Raw genomic sequence first — 25073 nt, 5'->3', positions numbered from 1 at the left:
ACGCTCGACAGTACGTTCGACAGTGCGTTCGATAGTGCGTTCGAGGGGACGCTCGACAGTACGTTCGACAGTGCGTTCGAGGGGACGCTCGACAGGACGCTCGACAGGACGCTCGACAGGACGCTCGACGTAGTAGGAAGATAAACAGGCCGCTCAATACTATATACCTATATAGCACGTAGGAGGTGGAGGCGTAGAAGTCGCGTAGTTAGATAATAATTAGGAAGGTACGACGTATATAGTAGATATACGCGAACTAGCGATATACGCGAACTAGCGATATACGCGAACTAGCGATATACGCGAACTAGCGATATACGCGAACTAGCGATATACGCGAACTAACGATATACACGAACTAGCGATATACGCGATTTAACGATATACGCGAACTAGCGATATACGCGATTTAAGTAAATAGAGCGGATACGGTCTCAATATGCTTAAACCCGTAAACGGTTCCAAACTAGTTTCGAACCGATTCCGAATCGTATTCGAATCGGTTTCGAACCGGGTTCGAATTGTGGTGGAACCGTATCGGATACGTATTCGATCCCCTAAACGGTTTCGAAACCGTATCGAAACCGTGTTAATACTGTATCGATCTAGGGGGGGGGTGGGCACCTTAGTAGTTTGTATATATCTACTAGTTCGTGTATATCTACTAGTTTATATATATCTACTAGTTCGTGTATATCTACTAGTTTGTATATATCTACTAGTTTACGTATATCTACTACTATACTAGCCTTCTATAAGGGCTTAATCTAGGATCGATCTAGGATTAGACCTATTTTAGACCTAGTTCGGACCTAGTTCGATCCTAGGTCAATTACTAGGTCGGAGGCTTGATCTATTGATTTTCTTAGATCCGGATCGGATCCGGATTATATATTAGCTACTATAATAGCTAAAATAAAAAGAGTTCGAATCCCACTTAGGGTACTCTTTTTTGGTTTAAGACTACCGTTAGATTTTTTCTTTTTTAAATTATAGATGATAGCGATATCGTTACTACTCGACTATTATAGTATAACGCCGTATAACGTATTTATAGTAGTATTTTCGAGACTTATATTTATAATCTATAAATATTACGTAATATATTAATTTAAAAAAATTAAAAATTTTAACTAAGTTAAGAAGTAATTCTCGATACGCTAGTTAATCTATAGCGATCTCTATAGTAATTCTCTCGTAATCCTCTCGTAATCTACGATATATTATTTAGCCTATAAGTAATTCTCGAGTAGGATCGAATTAGGATCGGAGTAGGGTTAATATAGTGTCGATATAGGATCGATATAGGACTAATCCTTTATAGGAGAGCATATATATACGATATATATAGGTGCCCACCCCCTATAGGATCGATATAGTATTAACACTATATTAGTACGGTTTCGAAACCGTTTAGAGGATTGAATATATATCTAATACGGTTCCACTACAGTTCCACTATAATTCGAAACCGATTCGGAATCAATTCGAAACCAGTTCGGAACCGTTTATACAATACCCTAACAAAATTTACCGAGCAGACCCTATTCTATAGCTAAATATCAAAAATACCGAGCTGTAATCTAGCGTAACTAGACTATATATATTATTAAGAATACGTAATTCGAATAATACTTATAAAATTAAGTAACTTTTATATAGAAAACTTTTTAATATCTCTTTAGTCTATAGAGTACCCTTAATTTTAAGAAAAAAAGTTGGTATTTTTGGCCTTTTCCTATAGTAAATCGGTTTCGACTTTCTTAATTATTAAATATCTCTATAGGCTTTTTAGATTTTAATAAAGTTTTCGGTATAAGAGTTACTTACTATATAGTTTTAGTAGTAGAATAAGTATAAAATATCTCCTTTTAGTAATTATACGCTAGTTACGTTATAATAGATACCTAGATTTCTTGATTTTGGCTATGAAATGGGGTCTGCCCGGTGACTTTTGTTGGGGTACTGTAGATTTAAGCGTATTAAGACTATATTAACTCTATTTACTCGGATCCTAAGTTTCGATTATATCTTACTAGTTCGCGTACATCTACTAGTTCGCGTATATCTACTGGTTCGAGTATATTATAATATACCTTCCTTCTTAATTATAATCTAACTACGCGACTTCTATACGTGCACCTCCTACGTACTACTATATAGGCCATAGTAGAGTAGATCAACACAGTGTCAACACTATGTCAACACGATTTTAATATAGTATTTAATATAGTTTGAAACCGTAGTGGAGCCGTAGCGAAACCGTATTAAAACCGTGTTAGATACGGTTTCACTACCTTAGGGCGCAACTGCCAAGCTGGATTTTGGTGGACCTATGGTAAAACAACGGTAGTAGCTAATCCGCTGCCCTTCTACTGCGATCCTAAATCTACCGTGGATTTACCGCCAAGAAAATTTATAAGTAGCTAATTAGGACGTACCCTAATAAACACTACTGGGACTAGACTGTTTAGTATATCTACTAATATAATTTATTTAATTCAAGTCTAAATACAGCCTAAGTAGAAGCTGATACTAGAGAGCAAACGCGTCAAGGGCTTGCCGTGCCAAATACGGCTATCTATACTGGCAAATACCCGAGAAAACTATTAGACCGTCTAAAGAGATGCGATAGTTATCTATTATTAATCCTAGCAGTAGCTAAATAAAATTAGATCCTCTATTACAGTATTTACTAGCTTACTAACCCGTTCCTAAAGGGTTAGAGCCGCTACCAAAATAGCCTAGAGCGGAATATATACTAGGTGTTGGTACTGATACGCTAGGGCGAGAAGGGGAAGGTATATTTCTAAATAATACTATAGTATTATTGCCTATAAGTAATGCTGGACGATCGTTACGAGTACGGCTATATATCTCGCGGAATTGGCTCTTATTAAGTTCTCGAAAGTTCTTATAATAGATATACTAGAAGTAGAGCTAATAGCGGAGTTTATAGAAGTACTATACCTCTTAAGGTCTTTCCCTTCTAGCTCGAAGTTCCTAAAGGGTAACAATATATAGAATACTATAGATATCTAGTAGGATTAGTATAGTAGAGGATATAGAAGGATATAAACTTACTCTTAACGTAGTACTTTATAAGGTCGGAAGAATTTTCGAGATTAATATAGTCTTTTATCTAGAACTAGATAAAATTAAAGTTATTAATACTAAAGATACGGTTAATAAAGAATTACTTTATCGCTTTAGAAGAAGATATAGTAAGAAGCTTAGGAAAGTCGACGATAGCTTAGCTAATATACTAAGTAAAACGTTTAAGAGTATCGGCCTTTAAGTTCTTTATAATTTCGAAAAGCTTAAGCTTTTCACGTAGAACTATCTCGCTATTATCGATATTAAGCTTATTAATAGAGATACCTAGAGTAAGATAATACTAAGCAAGAATCTTACGCTAGAAATAATTTTCGTGAAAAAGAAACTAGTTCTATTAAGTATTACGCGTAATACGACGAAAGATTATATCTTCTAACTTCTACTACTATAGTATCGTAACTTCTTAGCTATCTTAGATAATAACTTTATTTATAGTTTTAGAAAAGATTAGACGCGAATTATTACTATTCTAGATAGCTCGAAGTGTTTCCTCTGCCTAATTCGGTACGCTAGAGGTAGTAGGAGTGCTAGATAAGCGTATAGATATTGGAGAATATTCCGGAGAGGAGAATAGAGTACCGGTACGGGGAGTCTAGAATAGAGCTGGGTAAGTGTTTATCGCCTACGATATAGCTTACGATATAGTTTACGGCGTAGTATTACGTATAGTAGAAGTAGTAGTCGGACTAAGAGGAGTAGAGGGAATGCAACCGGACCGATTTAGATTATTTAGGCTGGTCTAAGAAGAGAGTTTATCTCTACTACGCTTATTACTAGTGGCCTATTAGGAAAGTTAGTATTTTAGGGTACCTAGTTAGGTATTAATAAGTCCGAACTTATAGTCGAAATCTAGGTTTACGACTATAATTAAGCTTTAGGCTAGGGTTACGCTTTAGGCTACGGACTAAGACCTGCTGGAGCTAAAGGTATAAGGACTAGTAGAGATAGTACTAGAGTACCTAGACGAGGACCTATAGTGGGTATACTAGGAGGAGGTATAAGATTATTTTGGCTACTACTACTAGGCATATTAGGATTAGATAGACCTTAACCGCCACGACCACAGCTACCTCGTCTACCTCGTTTACCTCGTTTACGAGGAGTTAGAGTACTCGGTTTATTACGACCTCGGCTACGGGGTTAACTTTACTTTAGCGGTATAATACGCTACCTTCTAGAAGAAGATAGAGATAGAGGATCTTCTATAATAGTAGTAGAGAACTCGCTAATAGTCCTAGAGTCGGCCCTTCTAAGGATAAAAGATTAGAGTAGTGGTGAGGAAGAGAGGAATAAGTTAGTATTAAAGTCGAGATCTATGGTTAAGTAGAGACGTAGGAGCCTTGGCGGTTCTAGATACGCGTTTAAATATAAGAGTGAATGTAGAGTGAGGTGAATATAAAGTGAGGTAAATAAAAGGGGAGGGTACCGTAGAAATATAAGGTCGTATTAGAGTTGAGAGGGATTTGCGTGCTAAGGGAGCGTAGTCGGAGATCGACTACGCTCCCATTTGCCGATAGCCTTACGTGGACTTAGCCAAATTCAACGACTATGCCTATAGTGCTATTTGCTAATATAAACCCTTCTAACCCGTTTATTATATCTATCTCCATCTCTTATTACCTTATAATACCTCCCCTGGCCTTAGACTAGCGTCTAACCTACGAAGATAGATCCTAAGCGTATCGTATTAAGGCGTTCGACTATCGTAGGCAAGCGATTAAAGCCCTTAGGCCTAAGCTAGGGTAAACCTTCATCTAAGTAAGCGAAAACGTACGAGCGAGCGAAAGATATAGGCTAACTGAACGTATCTATTGAAGGGATAGATATCGCCCTCGATAATACTAACGACTAGGAGGAGCCTGAGGACTTTGGTGATGTTCAAAACTAGTCCGAAGATGATGGTGGTAGGGCCGGAGATACTATCGTAGAAGTATAGACTACTAACTATATATCTACTCGAGGATACTAATAATCGGAATAGGTAGTTCGAGATATAGGCGTACTTTTTAATAAGCTAGAAGATACGCTGGAAGATTTTGCTAACCCGCAGTATGTTGATCTTAAAGACATTTAAAATGCTGCGCGATATAATATACTGCTATTTATAATACCTAAAGAGCTATACTTACTAGTAGAAGACGACCTAGATAGTAGTGAAGAGCCGGAGATAAGTTTAGGAGTGTCTACCCCGTTTGCTCCTCTATTATATATTAGTTCGGTTAGTTTACTTATGTCTAAAGATAATTCGGTACTAGTTAAGGCTACTTACCGATCGGATATCGACGTATTATAGTTCGAACTCGGTCTCGGTTTATAGTATACTAATATCGGTATATTAAGGCTATAGTATAGTATATTACTAGAGGTGCTAAAGCTACTAAATAATAACTAGGTCTTCCGTCTTCTCGCCCGCGTCGATATACTTAGGCGGCGCGTTAAGAAGAGATTATCCGCTCTCGAACTCCGTAAGTGTAGGGTTCCGCTCGCTCTAGAAAAGTAGTCTTCTTCCAGAGGGGATTCGAAGACCTTAATAACGTCGCCTAAAGAGAATCTTATCTTCTTTAACCCTATTGAATTATTTCGTAGAATCCTGTTATTAATACTATATTATAAGCTATATCGTGGTCTTACTAAATTTACTAATACGCCGCGAGAACTATAGTAGACTAACGCTTAGGCGAGTTCGGTAAGGACGATATACGGCGAGTACGTTTATCTAATCGAGACCGGCGAGCTACTTTTCCCTTTAGACTAGGTTCGTTATATAAATAGTAATAGTATAGAATCGATAGGGCGAATCGTCGGTATAGGCCGTAACTATCTAAGTAAGGATATCGATATTAATATCGGCGATATTACTATTAAGATCTATAAGGCTCGTACGGCTAAGAAAATCCCTTTCGCTATACTTATCGGACTAGAACTACTACTCTTCGAAAAAGAAATAGTACTTTATACTTATTCGTAGTATATACCCGAAGCTACTATTATTAGTCGTATTATCGTTCGTATAGACTATTTTTTTATAGATCTAAAATATTATAATGCTAAGTAGCCGAATTTCTATGGAGACCTTTGGGTGCGGCGTATAACTAATATATAGAACGTGGCTAACCCTAAAGACCTTAAAGAAGGGGATAAGCCGATTATGCTAGTTATCCTGCCCTTTTACTAGAATCCTCCGCTCCGTGTAGAGTTAGAACTAAGATATTTTACTAGGGCGCACTTTATTAAGAACTTCGACGGCTAGAGTATTATCTCTTTACCCCTACTTACCTTTATTAACGGGTTTAGCCTCTATCGTAACGCTTATTGTAGCTTAATAGGTTAGTATATTATAATCGCTACGTTAATCTTCGAAGACCGAGCTCGCCGTGCTAATGTTTACCCCCTGATATTAGGGCCTTATAGCAGTAATTTCGCCGATATCGTTAAAGTGCTTCGGCCTTTTATGGTGTTACTCGATAGTAGGGTAGAGGTCGAGATACTTAGTGAGAAGATCTTCTTATATATATTTACCTTAGTATATATCGGCGATATACCGTAGTAATAGGCTAATATAGGTATAAAAAGTTAGAGGGCAAATCTAGGTTATCGAATGTACTTCGCCGAGGCTAACTAGCGCGGAAATCTACTGTACGATATCAATCGATACGGTCGCTTTTACTTCTAAAACGCTATAATAAGGCATAAAATATCGACTAAATCAGTAATAGAAAAGGCCGTATATACTATAGCGTATAGCCTAAGTATCGAAATACCTTCTATATCTACTATCTCCCCGGCGCTCGACCTAATCCGTACTACTCCTCCCGACCCTATATATTCAGAGTTATAGGGGGTAGCCGTAGAATTCTATAACCTTTTGCTCGAGGCTATCCTTACGGATACCGGCTAATTCTAATATAACGCTATAGTCTAACGCTTCGTCTTTCTACTAGAATATCCTAGAATTCGATCCGTAATTAGGTACCTTAGAAGTTACAGTATCTTAGAATACTCTCGCTGGGCTATTATAATCGTACCTTTACTTCGTATCTAGCTACGAAAGGAATATATTAAACTACACTTCTGGAATACTATAAAATCGAAGGCTAACCCCCTCTTTACCATTATTCGAGCCTATACTACCCAGGTAAAGACTTATATAACGCTAATAAATCCTAACCTTTTAGTAATAGACCGTGCTAATATTAGAGTAACTATTATTACGTCCCGTCGGCTATATTAAGATTTACTTGATATTACGGCGACTACTTCCCTTAAGAACCGTTATAGCCGGCGGGCTACTTCTATATTAGTACGTCAGTCGCCTACTCTAGCCTTACCTAGTCTTTTTGTATTAGACGATATATCGAATCTTCCTAAGATAGGATTATAATAGATTAAGAATAAGTCTCGTCTAAACGTATATACCGCTCTATACTATCCGAGTCTCCTCGGCGAGTATATAACTCTATATAACCTAAACGTATTAATTAGAGAGAATAAGTATCGGTATTTTAAGAAGATAATTTATTAGTCGAACTATCGCCATCTAGAACTATTCCTTTTATAATAAGAATACCTTTAGTTAATAACTTAACTAATCCTTATAGAAGGGTATTAATTAAATAATAATAAGAGAGCGGTTTCGTACGCGCTAAAGAACCTATCGAGCGCCTATCCGGAACTATTTAGCCTTTTACTACCGTCATCTAAGCTTATCGATATTACTAGCGATAATAACGAGTCTAACGAGGTTAGTATTCTTAGAGGAGAGTAGTATATAAACTTGAAAGTCTTCGGTAAGATTAAGGCTAAGTTCGTATATATAATCTAGAAGCTGCCGGTTAGAGTAAGTATAATATCTATTGAATTTCGCAGTACTCTATAATAAGTATATTAGTAGTATTTCTACTAGTATATTATCTACTTCTATGGTACTTTCTCCTACTATATTAAGTTCGCTTATAACGATATATATATATCCGTCCCCTTCCTTAGAGCACTATATAGGTTACTAGGTACTGATTAATTCCATACCGCTATAGAGATTCGGGGCGTCGGTTCGTTTTTAAGCTCGGCGACTTCGTTAAAACTTAGAGTAATACTATCTACCGTATTAAGTAGATTATTATCTATAGCGATAGTATAGCTAATAAGAGACTCTTCTTAAAAGTTATTTAAGTAGTCTAGCGTGCCGGTTAGCTTATTAACCCTATCTTACGGTAGCCTCGTCTCTTTCTAGATAGAACTTCTTAACCTATTATAATCGGACTAGGCGTAATTAAATCCGAGAAGATCTGGCTAGTTCCTGTCGCTAAAGATCCGGCGGAGGTAGATCTTCTGCGGTATAATTCTAAGGCGATCTTAGGAGAGCTTATCCATATCGAGTGGATAATATACTATCTCTAGGTAGGCGCTTAGAAGTAAAGAAATTATACTAGGTAGGATAACTATCTAAGTAAGTATTAAGTTAGTAAGTATTAGTAGTAACTCGCATTATAGTGTAGTAAACTTATAATTCTACCTAGGTAGGTTTAACTTCTACGGAACCCCGTTGCCCCCTTAACGTAATAGTAAATCCCCGTCGACGCGTCTACTAGCCTTATAGGTACGCTACTTATTATATATTGTTCGAGGCTTAAGCTAATACTTATAGAGGGTAGGAATAAGAGATTTAAACGCCGATAATTTTTACGCGAGAATATTCTATTACGATATAGCGGAAGCTCTAGATACGGAGGCGGGACCCTTATAGAAGATTACGTTAGTTCGAGATTATATTATTAGTACTGGGAGGGGAAGCTTTATAGAGATAGCTAAGAAAGGGGGGGGTTAGCGACGAGGCTATAGTTAGGACTTCGATAGATAGAAAATATCTAAGACTTTATTATTTAAATAACGGCCGCCCGGGATAATCGTATCTTAAAGTCGGATGCTTCCCCGGAGCCCTCCGGTAGAAAAAATAACTTACGGTTAAACGTCGGTAGCTAACTTTCTATCGTAGAAAGATTTCTACTGTGGATCTACCGTTATCCAATGGTAGATCCGCCCATCATATGCGCGGTAAGGTACGGCTCTAAACCGGTTTCGATCCGTATCGGCGTGCTTAAATCGGTAATAAAATTAACGTTTAGAACCGGTTTCGAACCGATTTCACTATAGCTCTAAACCGTATCGGATACTATATTAAAACCGTATTAATACGGTATTTACGCGGTATTAATACGGTATTAATACGTTATTAATATACTAGAATTGTATTAGAGCCGTATTAAAGCCGTAGTAAAATTGTAGTAGCTATAGTTTAGAGCCGTAGTAAAATCGAGTTTAAACTATAGTACTACTATATTAATACTATAGATTTATATATTTAAAACTATTATACTACTATAACTTTACGAGTAGAAATCAAGTACTTTTAACTAGATTTTTTTTAGCTAAATACCTTCGAGAGCTACTATATAGTTCTATTTAGCTATTATAACTAGATAGAATAGACTATCTCTATCGATTATATTACGTCGATATCCTATTAATAGAATATTAAGAACTTCGAGTCTTTATCTACTTTATTATCTATCTACTCGCTATATCGTAGTATATTAAGTAGATATAATAAGTTATACTTTAAAGTAGAAAGCCCGATTACTCGAAACTTACTTACGACTTTTAATATTAGTAAATTAAGAATCGGGTCTCGAATAACTAATCGGTCGTATCGTAAATAGAGCCTAGTACGTTCTATAATAAGAAATAGAAAGAGATAGGGTCGATTTCGAAATAGTATAGTAAAGTATTAGACTAGTCGATAACTCTTATTATAAAAAGAAATACTATTACTAATATTAAATATCTACCGACGTCGAGAGGACGGATCTATAATATCTAGGCGTTAATACTAGCGTAGTCTCTTCTAAGGAAGGCCTACTATATTAGGAACTCGATAATTACGATCGAGAGTCTATCGGATTTACTAGCCGAATAGATATAATATAAATAATCTAAATAGTACTACTATCTTAGTAATTCCTATTAGAAGAGATATCTTTCTATTAAAATATAGCTATAATAAGAATATAGAGATATATATTTTATCTTCCGTTACTATTATATTATTAGTCGATACTATCTCGTTATCTACTTAATTATTATCTTCCGAGTTAGTACGGTTAATATAAGCGAATAAAAGTAATCTTTCTATAGATAGTAGAAAGGAATTTATTAGTAATAGATATATCGCTCTAATCGTCGATATTACTTTTTCTAGATCTAGGTAAGTATACTACTAGAAACTAGTAAGACTAAGTCGGACTAACTAGCGTACGACGTCTTTTACGAATAGATATACTATTAAATTTAAAGATAAGGCGATATTAGTATTACGTTTAAAAAGCTTATACTTTAATTTACTAGCTAGAATATTATAGTTAAAAACCTAATAGTACTCTATTATCTAGAGATAAAGATAGAGACCGATATAAATATTAGATAGGTCTATAAGTTTCTAGAACTTAGTTTTCCGTAGAATATACCTTAGTAGATATACTTCTACGTTAGCCTAACTTAAGTCCGAATTACTTAGACTTGCTTTATTATCTCTATCCGAGTAAGCGTTTATCGTAGGTTCGACCTATAGAAAGATATCGTTACGGTTATTATTATTATTATTATTATTATTACTATTATTATTAATATTCGCGGTACTAGCCTCGGTATCGGCGGCATCGGATAAAGCTATATTCGTACGGGTAGTCTAGCTTTTATATACGTACTATAGAAGCTATTAAAAATAGCGCCTAGTACGCTAAGAGTACGAATAAATTATATTTAGTGTATAGCCTTGGTACGATCTAATAGCGATGTTAAATTCAGTAATATACCGATATAGAGAAATAATAGCCTTAACGATATTTGAGTACTCGTTATTACTATTAACGATTCGATCGATCGCTAGAAGAAATAGTAGTCTAAACTATATTTATTATATACGATATCGGAGAATAAGTAGCGTAATAATTAACGCTCTACTAGCTTTAGATAATGACTAGGACTATATATATAGAAGGGGACTTTAGATACGTAGCTATCTAGATAGAAATCGGAAAGATTAGAAGGTCTTAAGATATACTAATCTACCTCTTTTTATAAAGATTAATAAGAATAAGAGCGCCTAGATATACTAGCTAATACTACGCTAGTCCGAGTATAGCGCGTTAACGTCTAAGCTAAGAATTAAGTTAAGCGTTAAGTATAGTCTTATAATAGGCGGCGTCTCGAGTCGTATCCCTTTACTAGTAAGGAATCGTTATCGTTCCGTATCGTAGAGTATTAATACCGTTTCTCTATTATAAATAGTATTAAAATAGTAGCGGTACCGTTTAAATATTAAAAACTTAAGATTACTCTACTACTTCTTCGAATAGAAATAAAATCGGTAGCTATATATAGTATTATAGCGGAGAAAGTCTACGCTATTAGTCTACTAGGGAAGATCGTCGATTATTAATATAGAAAATACTCTAACTATTATAGCTTTACTATTAATAATTATCTTAGTATCTTTAAGTAGTTATCTTATACTAGATTCGAGATTCCGAACGACGTCTTTTATATTAGTACTATAGAGTTCGAGATAGTAAATAAAGATATTTATAACTTTACGCCTTTTAAATACCGAAAGATTTACTAGAATCTAGTAAAATACCTTTAGGGCTCGATATATATTCCGATAGATACCGAAGTCGTTAACGAAAAGAATAAGCGAAAGCGAACGTACCTTAAGAGAATTAGTCTAATATTACTCGATATTCTCGATATTCTCGATATTCTCGCGTCTAAGAACTATAATCTCTAACTCGACTTAAATAGGATAAGACTTTCGTAGATATCTAACGATATCTCTTCTAGAATAGAATATTCGATAGAGAAAGAAGTTATCGTTAGGAAAGATATCGTCTATATTCTTAATACTATCGTATAGATAGTCTATACGTATATATAGTCGATATAAAATCTAATCTATCGAGATTACGAATCTATTCCTTTTATCCGAGTCTAATACTAGCTTCTTATTCCCGACGAAGTTAATATCTTTAGGTACGTCTTTATAGCTATAGATTGACTAGAGCTCTATAATAATAGTACTACTAGTATCCCCTCTATAATCGCGCCTAATTATTATAATACGTACTTTAGAATATCCTAACCTAGGCGTAAGTCTAATAATATTACTAGATAGAATAATATTACTATTCTAGTATCGACTAAACTTACTTAATATAATAATAGCCGAGCTTATTTACGCTCTTAACTCTTATAACTCTTTCGGTTCGTTAACTATATATTCTAGTCCGAAATATATTTTATTTATTAAAATAGTAGTACTAAGAATATTTCTTATAAGGTTAATGAGGTCGTACTAATAAAGCTATATTTTACGTTTAATCGTAATTATACTAGTCTTATCGCTCTTTAGGAGCGTTGCCTACTTCTTAAATATAACTAGGATTAATTTTCGAAGTAGTCGTAGTATTGAGATATAGCTTCGAACTATACGCTTTAAAGTATCTAGTTTCGTAGAAAGATTAAGAGAAGTCTACGATAAGTTTATTATCTACGCTAATCTAAGAACTTCGTAGATACGTACGTAGTTCTAGCGAGACGCTTATAACTTCTCGAATAATAATCTAAGTACTAGTAGAATTAGCGATATCGCTTCTTAGGAAAGAGAGTACTTAATTACCTTCGATAGAGACGTTAGTAATAATAGTTATTAATATAATAAAGAAGTTAGACTACTTAATAGTAATAATAGTAATAATAGTAAAGTCCCTAGAAGTATACTAGCTAAATACGAATCGGTAGTATCGTCTAAGTCTATCTCTTCGAGTTTATTATCTAGTTTATCGATCTCTACGTCGAATAGATCGGCGTAAAGCACCTCTAGTAGTACGTCCTAGGCGTATATAGAAGAATTATCGTCTAGTCTCTAAATAAGTAGTAAGTAGTATATATTAGTCTAATATAAGATATCGGATACTTAACGAATAATATTATAGAAGTTATTTATATTATAGTCGCCTCTCTACTCTAAGCCGTCTTCGGTTAAGAGGTAGGACTTAAAGTCGGATTCGTAGTAGTAATAGTAGTAATTATCGTCGTCGATATCGTCGGTTATAAGGGGTAGTAGTATAGAGTTCCTATAACTAAGCCTATTATCTAATATATCGTCGATAATAATAGCGATAGAATCGATACTACTACTAGTATTACTATTATAAGGCTTAGGTTCTACTAACCTATTTAAGCCTACGTTAGACTACGTACTATACTGCGTCCTACTAGTATACTACGTCCTATACTATACTAGCCTTCGTTACTTATTAATATTCCGAGGCGCTATAATATCGTTATAGTTTATAGTAGGTAGATAGATAACGTAAAGTTAAAGTAGTAAATAAGCTACGGTGGTAGTAGTCTATAGAAAGAGAAAAGAATATTTTAACCGTAGTATACTATATACTATACTAATACTTTAAGTTTACTATCTAGGTACTACTAGTAGTACTATAAGTAGGTAGTACTATACTTATCTACTAGGAGGTGGCACTAGTAGTCGAGTAAGGGTTATATAAGGGTAAATATAATTAGTCGTAGACGGGAAAGAGAGTTACGAGCGCTTATTAGTAACGAGCTATAACTCTAACCCTATATTCTAACTTAATCTAACTCTAAGTATAGTCTACGGGTAAACTTTTATTTAACTATTAGGACTTTAGTCTACGGCGCACTATACGTTAATAATAAATAATTCTTTAGATAGTTATAGCTATCTATATATACTTATATTAGTAGATATTAATATAACTTTCAAGTTATACTACCTATACTACACTATCTATAGTAGTAAACTATACTATATTATTTACTATAACTTATAGTAGATTATACTATATCGTATAGTATCTGCTATATAGATAATACGGATAGCTATAACTATCTAAAGAATTATTAACGCCCGTGGACGGAAATTTAAGCGAAAATAATACTAGGGTAATAGTATATAGGCGCTATACTACTAGTAGTATTACTCTATATATAGGTAGTTAATCGAAGCTATTATATACGGCTTCTATATAGAGCGATATAACTACTAAAAAAGAAAATAGACTATCTAGGATTCGAATCTAGGTCTCTACTATAGCTCTATAGAATACTCTACCTTAGATTCGTATCGAACTACTTAGTATTTAAAGCCGCTTCTAATAATCTACTTCTCTATCTAAGTTAACCCTACGAGATCTAAAGGGGATCCCTAAGAGGAAGGACCTCTAAGACGTAGAACTATAACCTCTAAGTCTCGTAGGGTTAACTTAGATAGAGAAGTAGGTTATTAGGAGCGGCTTTAAATACTAAGTAGTTCGGTGCGAATTTAAGGTAGGGTATTCTATACTAGGACTACTATAGTAGCGTACTATCGTTATACTAATAGCCCCTACTAGTATATTTTGGGTTAGAATCCGCGCACTAATTATTATAAAGTTATATTTTTATTATTATAGACTAATAGGAACTATAGGGCTTCCGCCCGGGCCGTACTTAGCCGGCGATCTCTTACTAGTATACTATATATAGTAGCTTACTACTAGTACGGTACTAGTACTGTATTAGAATAGGAATTTAACCGAACTCCCGTCCGATCTATATAGCTACTAGTACTATATATACTCGGCACCTAACTACTATATAGTATCCTTGTATATTATAGTACTTTAAGTTCTATCTACTACTAGTAAGTACCACTTTAATATTCTATTTCTATAACTCTATCGGCTATAGTAATAGCGCTATTAATGCGTAATATAAAGTAATATAACTAGTACGGTATACTAGTGAATAATACCCTCTTGAATATCTAGGTCTACCTAGGTAGGTAAGTAGACTATTATAGCTCTCTACTATAGAGTCTTCTACTTTATTAGTAAGTGAAAATCAAATTAATAGTCTCTTACTTCGACTACTAGTAATCTATTTAACCTTCTACGTACTAACCGTCCTCCTTATTCTTCTTATTCTTCTTATTATTTCTTATTATTATCTATTCCTATTTATTTCTATCTATTCCTATTCTTCCTATCCTTCCTATCTATTTTTACCGATCTATCGATTAACTCGAATAGCTAGCTTAACGTAGTATTATATAGGCTTTCGATCTAAGCTTTATATATCTTTAAATTATCTACTATCTACTTCCGTCTCTTAACCTTCGCTATAACTTAATCTAGGGACTTAGAGAGTACTCTTAAAGGTCTTAAGAAAAACTATAATCTTATCGACTTCTTAGATAGTCTAAAGAAGCTATTATAGAGCCTACTATTATTTAATAATAAAGCGGAGATAAGAGAATAGCTCGAATCGCTATTATTCGTACCTTTCTAGAAAGAGTTATACGAATAATAGCTAAAGACTAAGTACGATATAACTACGCCCTTACTAAGAGGGTCTAATTTTACGATAATAGTTCGAAAGATTACCGAAGAAGAGTTCTATAGTCTACGGAAATTTTCTAGGTCTCGAAAAGATAAAACTAGATAGACCGAAGATAACCACGTCGCTTAGTTTATCTATAGTATTGTATAGGAAAATACGTAGAACCGAGAGAGGATCTTTTTTAGCTAGAGCCTAGGCCTAGTCGTTAGATAATAGAGGGTATACTAAGTCTATTAATATAAGAAGGCTAGTCTAGTACTATTAAAGAGGAATCGTAAGAAGAAATTACTATTCTTAGGTTAGCCTAATCTAGTTATTAATATTAAACCGTATATTAAGATAAAGCTATACGAGTAGGGCGTAGGCCTATATAGTATTATAGATAACTAGAATAATCCGAAGTAGTTAAAGTATAAGCGAGATAGATAGCGTAGATAGAAGCGAAAAATAGCTAATAAAGATAATCTAGTTCCGCCTAATAAGACCGACGACTTTAAGTAAGACGTATCTATAGCTAGTAGTAGTCTCGATATAGAAAGTCCGACTCTAGTAAGCTTACGATATTGGAGAGTTAGCTTTAGTAGTTTTATTATTAGTATAGTATCGAGCGGAGATTATAATACTAGTACTTCTACTAGTAACGATATATATACCGTTAGTAGGGCTTCTAGTAATAAATCTATAGAGAGCTCGCTATTAAGCTTAATATCTACTACTTTAGTATAGCTTACGGTCGAAGAGTAAATTATTACGAAGTCGACGTTTAATAGCCTCGACCTTACCGAACGCCTTAGAAAGATCGTAGTTATTACGTTACTTATTAAATACTATCGAGAGTAAGAGATATTTAATAAGACTATATTACGATATTATCTAAGGAAGAATACTTAGTATAACGCTAAAGATAAGATATAGAGACGAGAGATAGTAAATACTTTATAGTATAAACCGGTAATAGTTACTCCTATAATATAGAAAGATATCGATATATTTATAGAGAACGAGAAAAGATTAAGTAATAATCTTAATCTCGACTAGATCGATAGTAAAACGGCTCGAAGAGACCTAAGTCTAGCTAAGAGTCCTTATCTACGAATAGAGGGTATATCTAGGAGTATTTTCCTACGCTTCTAGTAGATGCTTATAATCTAGGTATTCCTAGATCTATAGAAATATACTAAGGCCGTAGTTATAGCAGACGTAATAGATCTTAGAAAAACTATATAAATAGTTAGACATATTCTAGTAGTAAGTCTATATTAGCCTATTATAAAGTATATATCTACTAATATTATATAGAATATTCGTATACGACGCCTAGTAATTAAAGTAGATAAGGATTCTAGTATTAGAAAGTTATTTATAATAATCGTTCCGTCTAATCTAATTAGCTAGATAGTCGTAAAAATTAAAAAATACTCTAATATTCTATATATTTTCGTCTACTACGGCGATAATCGGAAAAAGGGCGGTATCTATAGCTAGTATATAAAGGGGCTATTAACTATAGACTATCTATTTTTTAATTCGAAAGACTCTCTAGAGTAGAAGATTCTTATAATCTTCTATCTAATATAGATATTACGATATAGGCTCTTAAAGCTTATAAAATAGCGGATATTACGAGAGATATCCGAAAAGATAGCTAAAGTAAGTCGAGTAGTTCTAGATTTCGACTATCTATTTTTAATTTCTCGCTAGTTCGGTATTATCTAGGTTAATAAGGTCTATAAGATTAAGCGTAACGACGAATTATAGTCTCTATCGATTAAATAGCTCGATCTCGAGTTTATAGATCTAGCGACGATAATCTTTAGGATTAACCGTATCTAGGACTAGCGAAACTACTTAAAATTTATTTAACTTCGTTAGTCTACTCCGAAGGAGAATATCGTAATACTTCTTAATAAATAATCGGAATTTAATCTATATAATATAAGTATACTCTACGAGTATACTTATCTTTAGCTTTATCGACGGTTTATAGATAGATTTATTTTCTAGAATATTAACGAGCTCTAGATAAAGTACTACCTATAGAAGCTATAGGAAATATACTATATTAGACGAACTTATACTAGCTATATAGATAGTAGATTAATCGGAGTAGAAATTCTATCTATCTATAGAAGATATATAAATATTTAGTTCTCTAAGAGCTAGCTTAAATAGTATAATAAAGCTATAGAGTATACTTAACGTAATCTAATAACGATACTATTAAATAGTTAATTAATATAGAATACTAAATATTTACGTACTATATTATTAACCTCTACCTAGCTCGGCTTTTACTATATCTAGAAAGAGATATATATCGACTCCCTTCTATATTAGAAGTTCTACGATAATATACTCTATAAGTAGTTAGAGATAGTTTAGTATATCGAATCGATAGTAGGCGAGCTATTATTTAAGCTTCTAGAATATAATAACTATCTTACTTAGCTTCGCCTTCTATATTAGGCTTCTCTAAAGATCCGTATAATACTTACTATTTTCCTAGATATAGTAAAGTACTATCGGAAAGTATATATTTAGACCCTACTTCTAGTAGAGTAACTACTACTATATAATATTCTACGAAAGCTAAAAATTAACGCCCGGATATATAGCTCTAATATAGCTAACGATAAATACTAAAAACTAGTAGCTAGATTTAACGATATTATCGACGAGGCTTAAGTACTTATTATATTATTTAGTATAAACTCTTATAGCCTAGATCTTTAGAAACTCTACTACAAAACTATTATATTTAATATCTCTATATTACGCTAGATAAGGCTATAGACTAAGTATCGATTTCGTCGTCTCTAGTAGAGATTCTCGATATACTTATAGAACTTAAGTATTCTATATACTATCTCGGATCGCTAGTAGATTAATATCGTAAAGAAGAATACTTCTTCGATTATAAGCGAGCTTAATAATAGTATCTTCTATACTAATATTAACTATAGAATAAATAATATAGTTAATATCGGCGAATAGGTTATAATTCGGAATAGGCTAATACGAGCTACGGCTATCGAAGTAAGATAATACGCTTTTAAAACGGGCTAAGAATTAGAGCGCCTAACTATAGTAGAGGTAATCGATACTATATTTACGGTAGAAATAGATAAAGAGATAACTATAACTATTTACGACGACCTTATTAAACTAGAATCGGACGATAGCGATCTTATAGCTAGACTAGAAGACGTAAAGTAAAATAAGGTTAGGTTTAAGGCTAAAGTAAGTACTTACTTATTAGGCTAATCTAGTTATAGCCTTCTCTATTTATTATTATTAGAACTTACCTATTTAGTAGATAGATCGACTAGAACTACGAATATAACTTAAATAAGCGCGTTTAAAGCTACGAATATAGTATACTTACTTTTAGAATAAACGTATAAGAATAGTTCTATATAATATAGAACCGGTAATAATTAGACCTAGATAGTATTTCTCGTTAAATATAAAGTCGGCGAAATAATATCTTATACTATACTATAGTATAGTATATCTAGTCGTTATATAACTTAATTCCTATTTAGAGAAGACACTATATCTACGTTACTACTTACTACTAACTTTCTTAAATAGTAGATATAGATAGATTTCTATTAATAGTATCTAATACTCTAACCCCGCCTAGTTTTTCGAGCGAACAATCGGTCTTTCTTACTTACTTACTATTATACTACTGCTAGTATTACGCGTCGCTCTTTAATATTAGTTAGAATAGAGTACGTATCTATTTATATCCGTCTTTATCTAGTACTATATATATAGAGTTTTCCCTAACTTAAATATAGTATAATACTAAGAATATCGACGTAGTAGTTATAGCGGGTCTAGCCTCGTTAAGTTAACCGTTTAAAGACTATTTCTTAGTTATTATAGTTAACTTCGTAGTTATACTCTTAATAATTCTAGCGTAATAGTAGATAGAAGACCCCCCCGCTACGATAATTAAAAAATATTAGTAATCTTATCGATAAGTTACTAGATTAGTTAGCGAGGACTCGTAGTACTAGTAATAAACGATAACGAGATATCTACTTCGAGAAGAAAGATATTATAGCTATTAAGAATCTAGTATCTAATAATAATAGCGATAGTCCTCCGCTAGTATCGACTAAGGTAAGGATATCTTAGTATATAATACTATACTAGGAATACTAATATTTATAGCGCTATAAGCTCTTCGTAATCTAAGTAGAACTATTAGAGTCTTCTCTAAGTTCTCTAGCCCGGCGTAACTCTCTATTATGACGTAATTCTCTAGCCCGGCGTAACTCTTCCCCCCCTATACGGCGTAACTCTCCTCCGCCTATACGACGTAATTCTCCTATATCTCGTTCTACTAGCTAAGTACGTCCGACTAAAGCAAAGGTATAGACGACTAGTACGGTTACCTCGTCCTTACGCTCGAGACCTACGAAGATAAAGCTAGCGCTAGCTACGTAAGAATCTATTACTATATTACTAGTCTTCCCGAAAAGGATATAGATACTAGGGTAGGCTAACGGGTAGGCGAACGAGTAGACTAATATATATATCGAAAATAAGTCTCGTACCCTTAATCTATCCGAGGTATAGCTATCGCCTAAGTTATCTAATAATAGTTCTATTATCTATAGTAAGAAGGAGGAATAAGCGTTCTATAATCTCGAGTTATACTCGCGCTAGTACTTTATTATATCGAGATTCGATAAAACGGCTATTTATCCGCCTATTCTACGAGTATTCCCTAGTCTTTCGAAAGGCTTATCTATTTATAGAAGAGCGGCCGAAAAAGTCTACGTTTTATATAAAAACTAGAGATTTAGAACGCTAAGTCTAGCTTATAGATTTACGAATAATCTAATACTAAATAACGCGAGCGGACTAAGACTTCGTACCGAGTATAACTATATAACTCTACGCCGAAAGATTAATTAAATATACGACTCTAAATAGATCTAGGAAGTCTTTAAATTTATCGACGAGATCGTAGACCTTAATCGCTATAGCTCTAAGACGAAGTTATTCTTACGTTATAAGAATCGTACCTCGTCTATATCTACTTTATAGAAGGCTAATCTAGATACTATATAGACGCGTTTATTATTACCGTCGTCTATACTAGAATAATATATCTCTATAATAGATATCTATTAAAGTACTAATTTCGAAAGTATAATCGCGAATATTAGCTTAAAATCTTTGTCGATTTAACTTATAAGAAGAATTTTATAAACCTTACTATTAACGATTTTTCTCTCTATAATAATAGAAAGCGCCGAATTTAGAATATCTCGAGTATAGATCTAGATAATAATAGCGAGAATAAACTCGATAATAACTTTTATACTATCTCTACGACCTCTAAAAACGGCTAGAATAATAAAGACTACGACTCCCCTAGTAAAGTATTAAGTAATAGTCTTAATAACCCTAAGGCTAGTAAATCGTTATAAGTCTATTAGCCTACTATATTTACTACTTCGATTGTATTTTTTTACTCTATCGCGATACTTTAACGTATCTATTCCTCTATATCTGGTTTTTTAGTATATAAGATACTCTATGGCGGCTATTGATAGTGTTAATAGTGTTGGTTGTTTAGTTCGTTGGGCTATCTAGGTTATTCTACTGTTACTGTTATATATTGGCACTTTATATAGTATATAGATAGATTTTTCCTTATATACTGCCGACCCGGTATAGTTCTAATTAATACGAGAGCACCAGTATATATATAGACACTATTTAGATGACAATAGCAATACTAATATAATTAAACTTAATTAAAACTGTCGAACTGTGTAAACTATCGAACTATATAAACTATCGAACTGTGTAAACCTAGAAACTCTCGAACTATCCAGATACGATAGTAATACGTAATATAATACGATATAGCTAAACTCGTAATATGGAATATCCTAATAAATATCGAATACGTAAATAAGAGACGGATCTAAATAAACTTAGAATCTAAGTAACTAGAGTTAATACGGTTTCGATACGCTTTAAAAACTCAACACTTATAAACTGAATTTATACGGTTCTACTACGGTTCGGAACCGTAGTAAAACCGTAGTAGAATCGTAGTAGAACCGTATTCGAACCGTGGTAGAACCGTATTAGATACGTATTCGATCCTCTAAACGGTTTCGAAATAGTGTTAATACGGTGTTAATACTGTATCGATCTAGAGGGGGGTGGGCACCTTAGTATATAAGTATTTAGCGTTCTATTAATCGTCTTGCTACGCGTATCTCTTCTCGAGCATCCTGCTACGCGTGTAGCTACTCGAGCGTCCTGTCGAGCGTCCTATCGAGCGTCCTATTGATCGTCCTACTACGCGTGCACCTCCTCGAACGCAATGCCGAACGCACTATCGTATAAGCGAGCGTGTAGTTGAACGCACTGTTGAACGCACTATTGAACGCACTATTGAACGCACTGTTAAACGCACTATTGAACGCACTGTTGAACGCACTGTTGAGCGAGCGTGCAGTTGGGCGTATAGTTAGGCGTGCAGTTGAGCGTAGACCTTTTCGATTATAGTTCTACTAAAGTAGTACTAGTAGTAAACGTAGAAACCGTATGTATCGAGGCTCTAAGCCGTATCGAGGCTCTAAACTGTATCCAGGCTTAACACCGTATTAACACCGTATTAAATCTCGAAATCGATTCGGTTCCAAACGTTGATTTTATCACCGATTTAAGCACGAATAGAAACCGGTTTGGAACCGTAGTGAAACCGTATCTAATACGGTTCTAATACGGTTCTACTACGGCTCCACTACGATTTCAAACCGTATCGGATACTATATTAAAACAATATAGATACGGTGTTAATACTATATTAATCTACTCTAGTATGGCCTATATAGTACAGGCTTAATCTAGCTCGATCTAGGATCAGAACTAGTTCGGACCGGGTTCGGACCTAGTTTAGACCTAGTTACTGAACCTAATCCGAATTAGATCGGAGGCTTAATCTATTAATTTTCTTTAATCCGGATCCGATCCGGATTAGATCTAGATCATATATTAGGCTATATACTATAATACTATACTAGCCTTCTATAAGGGCTTAATCTAGGATCGATCTAGGATCAGATCTAGTTCGAACCTAGTATAGTAACTAGGTCTGATCCGGGTCCGATCCGGGTCTAATCTAGATCGGAGGCTTAATCTATTGATTTTCTTAAGGTATCCTAGTAGGGTCGATTAAGGATCGATCTAGGATTAGACCTAGTCCACTTAGGCTACTATAATAGCTAAAAAAAAGAGTGTTCGAACCCTACTAGGAGCACTTTTTCTTTTCTTTTTTGTTTTAAGACTACCGTTAGAATTTTTTCTTTCTTTAATTATAGGCGATAGCGATATCGGTACTACTCGGCTACGACACTATATATTATATTTTTAGTAGTATTTTCGATATATAATTCTATAACCTATAAATTAAAAAAATATTATTCTAATTTTTTAAACTAAGTTAAGAAGTAATTCTATAGTGATTCTCGATACGCTAGTTAGCCTATACGATCTCTATGATATCTCTATAGTGAGCCTATCGTGATTCTATCGTGATCTCCGATACGTTATTTAGCCTATAAGTGATCCTATAGTGATCCTCGAGTAGGATCGGAGCAGGATCGGAGTAGGGTTAATATAGTATCGATATAGGATCGATATAGGATTAATCCTTATTAGGCGGGCATATATATAGTAAAAAAGAAAGAGTGTTCGAATTACGCTAGGAGCACTCTTTTTTAGTTTAAGACTACCGTTAGAATTTTTCTATTTACAGTTCTAGGCGATAACGACGTCGACGTATTTATAGTAGTGTTTTCGATATATAAATCTATAACTTATAAATATTACGTAATAAACTTTTTAAAAAAAATTTAAAAATTAATTTTTTTATTCTTTTTAAATTAAGTTACTAAGTAATCCTTTTACGTGAATTAGCCTATAAGGGATCCTATAGTGATCCTATACTAATCCTTGTTACGAACGGTAAGGTAGCCAAGTGCTAAAGAGAGTATATATGCTAAGGCTGCTAAGGCACACACGTATACAGAGTATATAGTATACGCATGCCTCTCGTAGTATGCTAGGTTAAGCTCCTTAACTCTTCGAGTACAATATACCTATATTGAATACTACTTCTACTACTTGTTGCCTACTATATAGCTTAGCCTATTCTCACGAGCTATCTATAATAATCCTATACTGATCCTCGAGTAGGATCGGAGTAGGATTGGAGTAGGGTCGATATAGCGTCGATTCTATATTGATACTAGATTAATCCTTACTAGGCGGGCATATATATACCGTTAGAATTTTTTCTTTTTGAAATTCTAGGCGATAGCGATACTATATAGGCTATAGTACTTAGAATTAACACCGTATTAACACGGTTTCAATACGGTTTCGATATAGTATCCGATACGGTTTCGAACCGTAGTGGAACTAGTTCTACTACGGCTCTACTACGGATCTAAATCGGTTCTAAACCGGTTTCGATTTATGCTTAAATTAGTGATAAAATTAACGTTTAGAGCCGTATTAGAACCGGTTTCGAACCGTAGTAGAATCGATTTCGAGGCTTAATACGGTATTAATACGGTATTAAACCTCGTGAACCTCGAGAGCCTTGAATACGGTTTGGAGCCTCGATACGGTTTCTACGTTTACTAGCACTACTTTAGTAGAACTATACTATATAATCGAAAAGGTCTACGCTCAACTGTACGCCTAACTGCACGCTCAACAGTACGTACAATAGTGCGTTCAACAGTGCGTTTAACTCAATACTCGCTCAACTACACGCTCGCTCAATAGTACGTTTAACAGTTCGTACGATAGTGCGTTCGAGGAGGTGCACGCGTAGCAGGAAGATTAACAGGACGCTCGATAGGGACGCTCGGCAGGATACATAGTACTCGATAGGACGCTCGAGAAGATACTATATATATACGTAGCAGAACGATCAATAGGACGCTTAATACCTATATATGTGAATAATAATTAAGAAGGTACTATACATATATGCCCGCCTAATAAGGATTAATCTAGTATCGATATAGGATCGATACTATATTAACCCTACTCTAATCCTACTCCGATCCTACTCCGATCCGGATCGAGAATCACTATAGGATCACTTATAGGGTAAATAACGTATCGTAGATCACGAGAGGATCACGAGAGGATCACTATAGAGATCGCTATAGAGATCGCTATAGGCTAACTAGCGTATCGAGAATTACTTCTTAACTTAGTTAAAATTTTTAAAATTTTTAATTTTTTTAAATTAATATATTACGTAATATTTATAATTTATAGATTAATATATCGAAAAAACTATTCTAAATAGTGTCGTAGTCGAGTAGTAACGACGTCGCTATCGTCTATAAATTAAAAAAGAAAAATTCTAACGATAGTTTTAAACTAAAAAAGAGTATCTCGAGCGGGATTCGAAC

This window comes from Exophiala dermatitidis (genome assembly GCF_000230625.1).
Source record: "Exophiala dermatitidis NIH/UT8656 unplaced genomic scaffold supercont1.1, whole genome shotgun sequence".
In the NCBI taxonomy this organism is placed as follows: domain Eukaryota; kingdom Fungi; phylum Ascomycota; class Eurotiomycetes; order Chaetothyriales; family Herpotrichiellaceae; genus Exophiala; species Exophiala dermatitidis.
This window is presented reverse-complemented; position numbering follows the sequence as displayed.